Source organism: Oryx dammah, unplaced genomic scaffold (assembly GCF_014754425.2).
Source record: "Oryx dammah isolate SB20612 unplaced genomic scaffold, SCBI_Odam_1.1 HiC_scaffold_2, whole genome shotgun sequence".
NCBI lineage: Eukaryota > Metazoa > Chordata > Mammalia > Artiodactyla > Bovidae > Oryx > Oryx dammah.
Genome location: NW_024070186.1, coordinates 186,652,064 through 186,658,509, shown reverse-complemented (window position 1 = coordinate 186,658,509; position 6,446 = coordinate 186,652,064). Strand labels below are relative to the sequence as shown.

At 51.7% G+C, this 6,446-nt stretch overlaps 1 non-coding gene across 1 annotated transcript; it reads left to right on the top strand.

Moving 5' to 3' along the window:
* The first annotated feature begins 5,975 nt into the window (after nucleotides 1-5,975).
* On the top strand, nucleotides 5,976-6,048 carry TRNAG-CCC. The gene has a single exon. It is a non-coding gene; the product is annotated as a tRNA-Gly (tRNA).
* The last annotated feature ends 398 nt before the right edge of the window (nucleotides 6,049-6,446 follow it).

The following is a 6,446-nucleotide window of genomic DNA, read 5'->3' as shown; positions in this document are numbered from 1 at the left end:
GCCCCAGACAAGGCCTGTGCCTGGGAAGAGAAGATCCCCTGGAACAGGAAATGGCAACCCCGCTCCTGGAACTCTTGCCTGGAAAATCCAATGGACAGAGGAACCTGGCAGGCTCCACGGGGGTCACAGAGAGTCAGATATGACTGACTGACCGAGCACACACACTGGGATGAGGCCACACCGCGGCTGGCTCCCTGAACCGGAAGACTGCGCGGAGCTTTGACTCACAAGCCTTTTTGACTGTAACACACGTACATCGTGAGGCGGGGCATGCGCACACACCCGCCACGGGTTTGATGAAGCAATACTCCTGTTGTGTGCGGTCAGCTCTGTTTTTCACTCTGTCCTCTTTTTATTCCTTCTTTTCAATCCTGGTCACACCCACTAATTCATCTCACGCCCTTGGAATCGTGGGTCTCACCCCCTACTTTGAAAGTAGCATCACACAAGAAATCCTCCAGGCTCTGAAGGAAGGGGAGGTCACGTGGGCGGAGGGCCAAGGCTGCCTTCTGCTCCCAGGACTGCTAGCCTCACCTGACTCTCCCTAAACCCCGCTCCACACTGCTGCCAGCTGTGCTCCCAGGCTCCACACCATCCCTTATTTACAGAGGACGCCAGAGGGAGCCTGGGTTCTCACCCGTCCTTCAAAGTCCTGCCCCTCTAGCACCTGGGGACCTGTCACCATCATCTCCCCGGCCTTTCCCAGCACACCTTGGCCATTCATACCTCTGTGTCTCTGTTCCCTCTGTGGTCTCTCCTTCATCTAGCAAACTGAGGCTTACTCTGAAGGCCATCCCCTCCAGGAAGCCTCCCTTGACTGTCCCTTGTCTCCTTGCCCACCCCCACCCCCATCCCCCTTCATAGTTCACTGCTTAGTCTAGTGGTTCTCAAAGTCGGGGCCAGCATTAACACCAGGAAATTTGTTAGAAATACAGATTCTCAGCCCTCCACCTCTAACCTCCTGAATCCGTAACAGAGTGGGGCCCAAGGATCTGGGTCTTCACCAACCCTCCAGGTGATCGTCATGGGCAACCAAGCTTGAGAACCACTGGCTCAGACTGTGTGAAAAGCTCAAGGTGAAGTTCTGGCTTAAGGCTGCAAAAAGAATCACTGAGGCGACAGAAAATGAACCTGGGGGAGAAGCTGTTCTTGGCTTCTCAGCCTGATCCACGATCCTGCGGGATCACAAAGAGATGGTAACCTTATAGGAGACAGGCGTTTCCTGCTTCCCGGCCTCTCCTGCTTCTCTCGCCAGTTCTCATCACAGACTCACACAGCGCTATCGATATGAAACGGCAGAGACGGCCACCTCTCCTTAGCAGTAAAAACAAGAGCCAGTGTTAACAGAGTGCTTGTTCTGCCTGTTGTTGTGCTTTCTGCGTGGACTGTCTCCCTTAATGTTTTCAACAGCCTTACAAGCTGTAACCCCGATTGGACAGTAAGAACAACAAAACCCATAGAGATGAGGGGACTTGCCTGTGTTTAAGCACATAACTTAGATACACACACAGGCAGTTCCTCTCCAGAGCCCGCATCGTAACCCTGTGTTACCACCGAGAAGAGGCTGACTGAGTTAGTTTGTCCCACAAACAGCAACTGCAAGGACACTGTTTACCTACTTAACTCTCACTGGTAACACCATGCATATTCCAGAGGCTGCAAACTGCTGGCCTGCAAAGGAAGGAGGGAAGAAACAAAAGTACTGTGCATGGCTCAATGATCAGAATACGCTACGAGGCAAGGATTATGATTAATCCAAGTCTGTGTATCTCTGGTTTTGTTTTTTAAATTAGCGGCTTGTGTGGTCCAAAGCAGCCCACACAATGTCCTATTTGATCCAGAACGACCTTAGAATACAGTAATTTTACATTCATAAACCAGAAGTCGTGACCCCACTGAGCCTCAGTTCCGGACGGGCCACGTGCCCTGAGCTGCCTGCAGCCACATCACTCCCAGGGCCCCAGACGTCACCCTCCGCGGTTTCCGTACATGTTAGTTGGATGTCAGTGGGCTATTTGTGAGTGTGGACACGTGCAAGTGTTTAATCACATTTTTTAAAACAAAGTAAGCTTGTATCTATTAAAGTGGAACTAAAATTCCAGGCAATAAACGGACAGTCCTCAGAAGTCCTTTGTAATGTGGAATTTTCATCCATTTAGACAGACTGTCACCCTGGTGGGTCTGTATTAATGCCATCTGCTGGAGTTCACACACCCCGTCATAGCAGCGAAGGTCCCGGAATCCATTAGTGGGTGTAGAGTAAACGGACATTCATCTATTTGAGAAACCAAGAAGGCATTCTGTTGGCCAGGTTCTTGCTAGGGACTGGGGCTACAGCAGGAGCCTAGAGGACAAGGCTCCTCCTCCGCACCCCACCCCCCACCCCCACCCCCACCCCGCGGGGGCTTACATCCAAGGGAAGACCACAGACAGCAATAAAAGCTGTTGAAACTGAGGACTGTGGCGAAAGAGCGCCTGAGCGAGGCTGATGGGCAGCAACGCATTTTCAAGAACGTTGAGTTAATGGAATGCGGCCTTCTGGTCCAGCCAGGTGTAGCTGCAGCCCACTTCTCCTTTGCTTCTGAGTTTTCCCAAACCCCCTTCTGCTCTGACAGGCTCCCACCCGGAGAGTGGGAGATGAGTGTGTCTCCGTTTGCTTCCCCTGCAGTCCTGCTAACGGCCAGGTGACGGCGCCTCCGAGTTCCTTCTGGAAGGTGCCTGAGGGCAGAGATGCAACCAGGGATAGGATGGATTGAAGCCAGGTAAAGCCATCACCCCCCTCGGTAATCTCACCTCGAAAAACGGAAAGAAGGCAAGAGACTGGACTTAATCAACTAATTTGTAATCTATTAGTTCAAACAGATTGTGTTTTTAAGGCTGGATAGGATTTTATTTGCTAACGTTCAAGGAAGAAAAGAAATGCCAAGATAAAAACGGGTAAGTGCAAGTGATGCTTGAGAGAAGGTCAGAAAGGAGGCGGCACAAGGAGGAGCCCCCAAAGCTGGATTCAGAAAGAACTCTGGGGGCCAGGGACCAAAGGTCTTGCCTGTGAGGGCAGATTCTACTTATAAACAGAACTTCCAGGGACTCCACAGCGGCGCCCGAACCCCTCTCCCTTTCTGTTGAGCATTTCTCTCTAGCTCCAGCCCACTTACGCGTCCTGGAATTGAGACGGAGCGCCATCACCATGCTGCAGCCTCCGCTCACTCTCCAGAGGGCAGGGGACGGTCCCCCACCCTGCCTTCCTGATATGCGGGGCCCCTGCGGAGCCAAGGGGCGCCCACTTGTTTGTCCCCTCCTCCAGCCCCTCACCACCTGCAGGGGCAGAAGGCAGCCCCCAACTCTGACCCTCAAGTCTCTCTCCTGCCCCCACTCAGCCATAGGACCACTCTCTGCCTCAGACTTCAGCGTTAATTCCAGCTTCCTCCATTGCTGTCTCATCCTCTTGGCCCTCAGGAAGTATCCCCTCTGCTTCCCTCCGCTCTCCTCCAGTCCCTTCCTCCCCGAGTTCAAGAAACCTTCCCTGGCCCTCTGGCCAACTGTTACCACAAACCCCATTTTTCACCTCTGGGGACCTGCCTTCACCTTCACCTTCTTGTCCCCCGCAACGCGACACGCCCCTCGCGCGGACACGCCCCTCGCGCCATCCTCCATTGGAAGTAGGGAGTTTTAACCACTAGACCACCAGGGAATTGGCACCACTGGGCAGGACCTGGCTCCTTCCATGAATCAGCAGCGACCAGGCTGTAACAGCTGTGGGGTGTGGCAGCCAACTGTGGCTCCAGCCCTTTCCTGCCAGCTGAGCGTTCATGAGTGAGGGAAATGGGGGCTGGGGTCCATGCCTGGCTAGTTCCAGGATGGACCCTTTCCGCACCGGGGCCACAGCTGGTTTCCAAGGAGGTTCACAGGAGGCTTTTCTGGAATCCCAGCCTGAAGGGAATCAGCAGATTAGATGCAGTTGTAAGAAAGAATTTAGAGTTGAACCATAAAGAAGGCAGGGCAGCGAAGAATTGATGCTTTCGAACTGTGGTGCTGGGGAAGACACCCAGCTTGGACAGCAAGAAAATCAAACCAGTCAATCCTAAAGGAAATTAACCCTGAATACTCATAGGAAGGACTGATGCTGAATCTGAAGCTCCGTTACTTTGGCCATCTGATGTGAAGAGCTGACTCATTGGAAAAGACTGATGCTGGAAAAGACTGAGGGCAGGAGGAGAAGGGCGCAACAGAGGATGAGATGATTGGATGGCCTCACTGACTCAATGGACATGAACTTGGGCAAACTCCCGGAGATGGTGAAGGATAGGGAGGCCTGGAGTGCTGCAGTCCATGGGGTCACAAAGAGTCTGACACAACTTGGCGACTGAACTCTGCCCAGTCTCCTTCTGGGGCAATATTTTGCATAACTAATATACAAGACCACAATCGAGAGACAGACACTGGGTACAACCCACCAATCTTATTCCCGTCTCCCCATTTTAGTTAAACTCATTCATGTGTGTCTGTGTTTTAAGTTCTTTACCATGTTATCACCAGTAGAGATTCATCCAGCTCCAAAGCCAAGATTTTGGGCAGTTCCAGTACTACAAGGGTCCCCCTGTGGTGCCCCCTCCAATCCTAATCCCTGCCAATCACCACTCTGTCTCCATCTCTAAAATTCTGTCATTTCAGAAATGTTATATAAATGAAATCATAGAGGACATAGCTCTGTAGGACTGGCTTTTTTTGCTACTCACCACCATTCCCTGGAGACACATCCAAGTTGCCGTGTATAACAATAGTTCAGCTTTTCCTTCTTTATTGCTGAGGAGTATTCCACAGAGTTATGTCCCCCTAAAGTCGATGGGTTGTTGTTTAGTCACTAAGTTGTGTCTGACTCTTTTGTGATCCAATGGACTGTAGCCTGCCAGGTTCCTCTGTCCGTGGGATTTTCCAGGCAAGAATACTGGAGTGGAGTGCCGTTTCCTTCTCCAGGGGATCTTCCTGACTCAGGGATCAAACCTGCACCTCCTGCATTGCCAGGCAGATTCCTGACCACTGAGTCACTGGGATGTCCCAAAATTCAGATCCTAAAGCCCTAACTGCCCATGTGACCATACTGGAAACAGGCCTTTAAGGAGGTGATTAAGTTTAAATGAGATCAGGGGGGTGGAGCCCTGATCTGATGGAATCTGTGGGCATCATCTTTACAAAGGACAACAGACAACCAAAAAAAAACCTCTCTCCCTCTTCCACATGAGGACTCTGAGCCAGAAGCCAACCCCTGCTGGAACCTTGATCCTGGTCTTTCCAGTCTCCAGAACTATGAGAAAGTGTTTCTGTTGTTTACATCATCCAGTCTGTGGTGCTTTGCTGTGGCAGCTTAAGTAGCCTCAGCCACCTAATACGTAAGAACCACAGTTTGCTTAGCCATTCGCCTGCCGAAGGAAATCCAAGCTGTTTTTAGTTTGAGCCATTGAGGAAATGCCAACACGTTTCAAGGGATTGACAACTTACGAGTATATTCTATGACAGCAACGCATCTAAGTCATATTTTTAAAATAATTGGTAAAATCCTAAGCGTCTGAAAATTAAGACTGCACAGTTGCATAACCTATGGGTCAGGAGACCAGCCAGGATGGCAGAATAGAAAGACCCTATGCTCATCTCCTCTCCTGGGCACACCCAAATCACCACTATCTGCTGGACAACCACTGAAGAAAAAGCCCAGAACCTGCCAGGAAAGACCTTCTACAACTGAAGACATAGAGAAGGAGGCACAGTGAGATGGGCAGGAGGGGCAGAGTCATGATACAGTCGAGTCCCATAAGCCCGGGTGGCTGAGCCGCATGTCAGGCTCCCCAGCCCACAGGGTCTCACACTTGGAAGATGAGCCCACAGAGCATTCGGTTGTGAGCCTCCTGTGAATCTTCTTTCAGGAGACCCAGAGAGCTAAAGAGAATAGACATCACTGTTAAAGCGGACACACAGGGACTTCCGCGGTGGTCCAGTGGCTAAGACTCTGTGCTCCCAATGCAGGGGGCCCAGGTTCGATCCCTGGTCGGGGAATCAGAGCCCGCATGCTGCAGCTAAGAATTTGCATGCTACCAACTAAAGATCCTGCATGCCTTAATAAAGATCAAAGATCCCACATGCTGCAGCTAGGAGCCAGCACAGCCAAATAAATAAATAGATGCCTTTTTCTAAAAGGGGGCACACACAAAACCTCGCACAGTCTGGGACCTAGGGCAGAAGCAGTGATTTGAAAGGAGCCTGAGTCAGACATGCCCACTGACCTTGGAGAGTCTCCCGGAGCGGCAGGAGACAACGGCAGCTCCCCCTGAGAGCACAGGCAGGGGCAGCAGTCATCTCTGGGAGCTCGGTTCACCACCTGGAGGCTGGTGGTGCTGCTCAGGGCCATTGGAATCCTCCCTCTAGGCCATTAGCCTCCCTCTAGCGGACCCAGC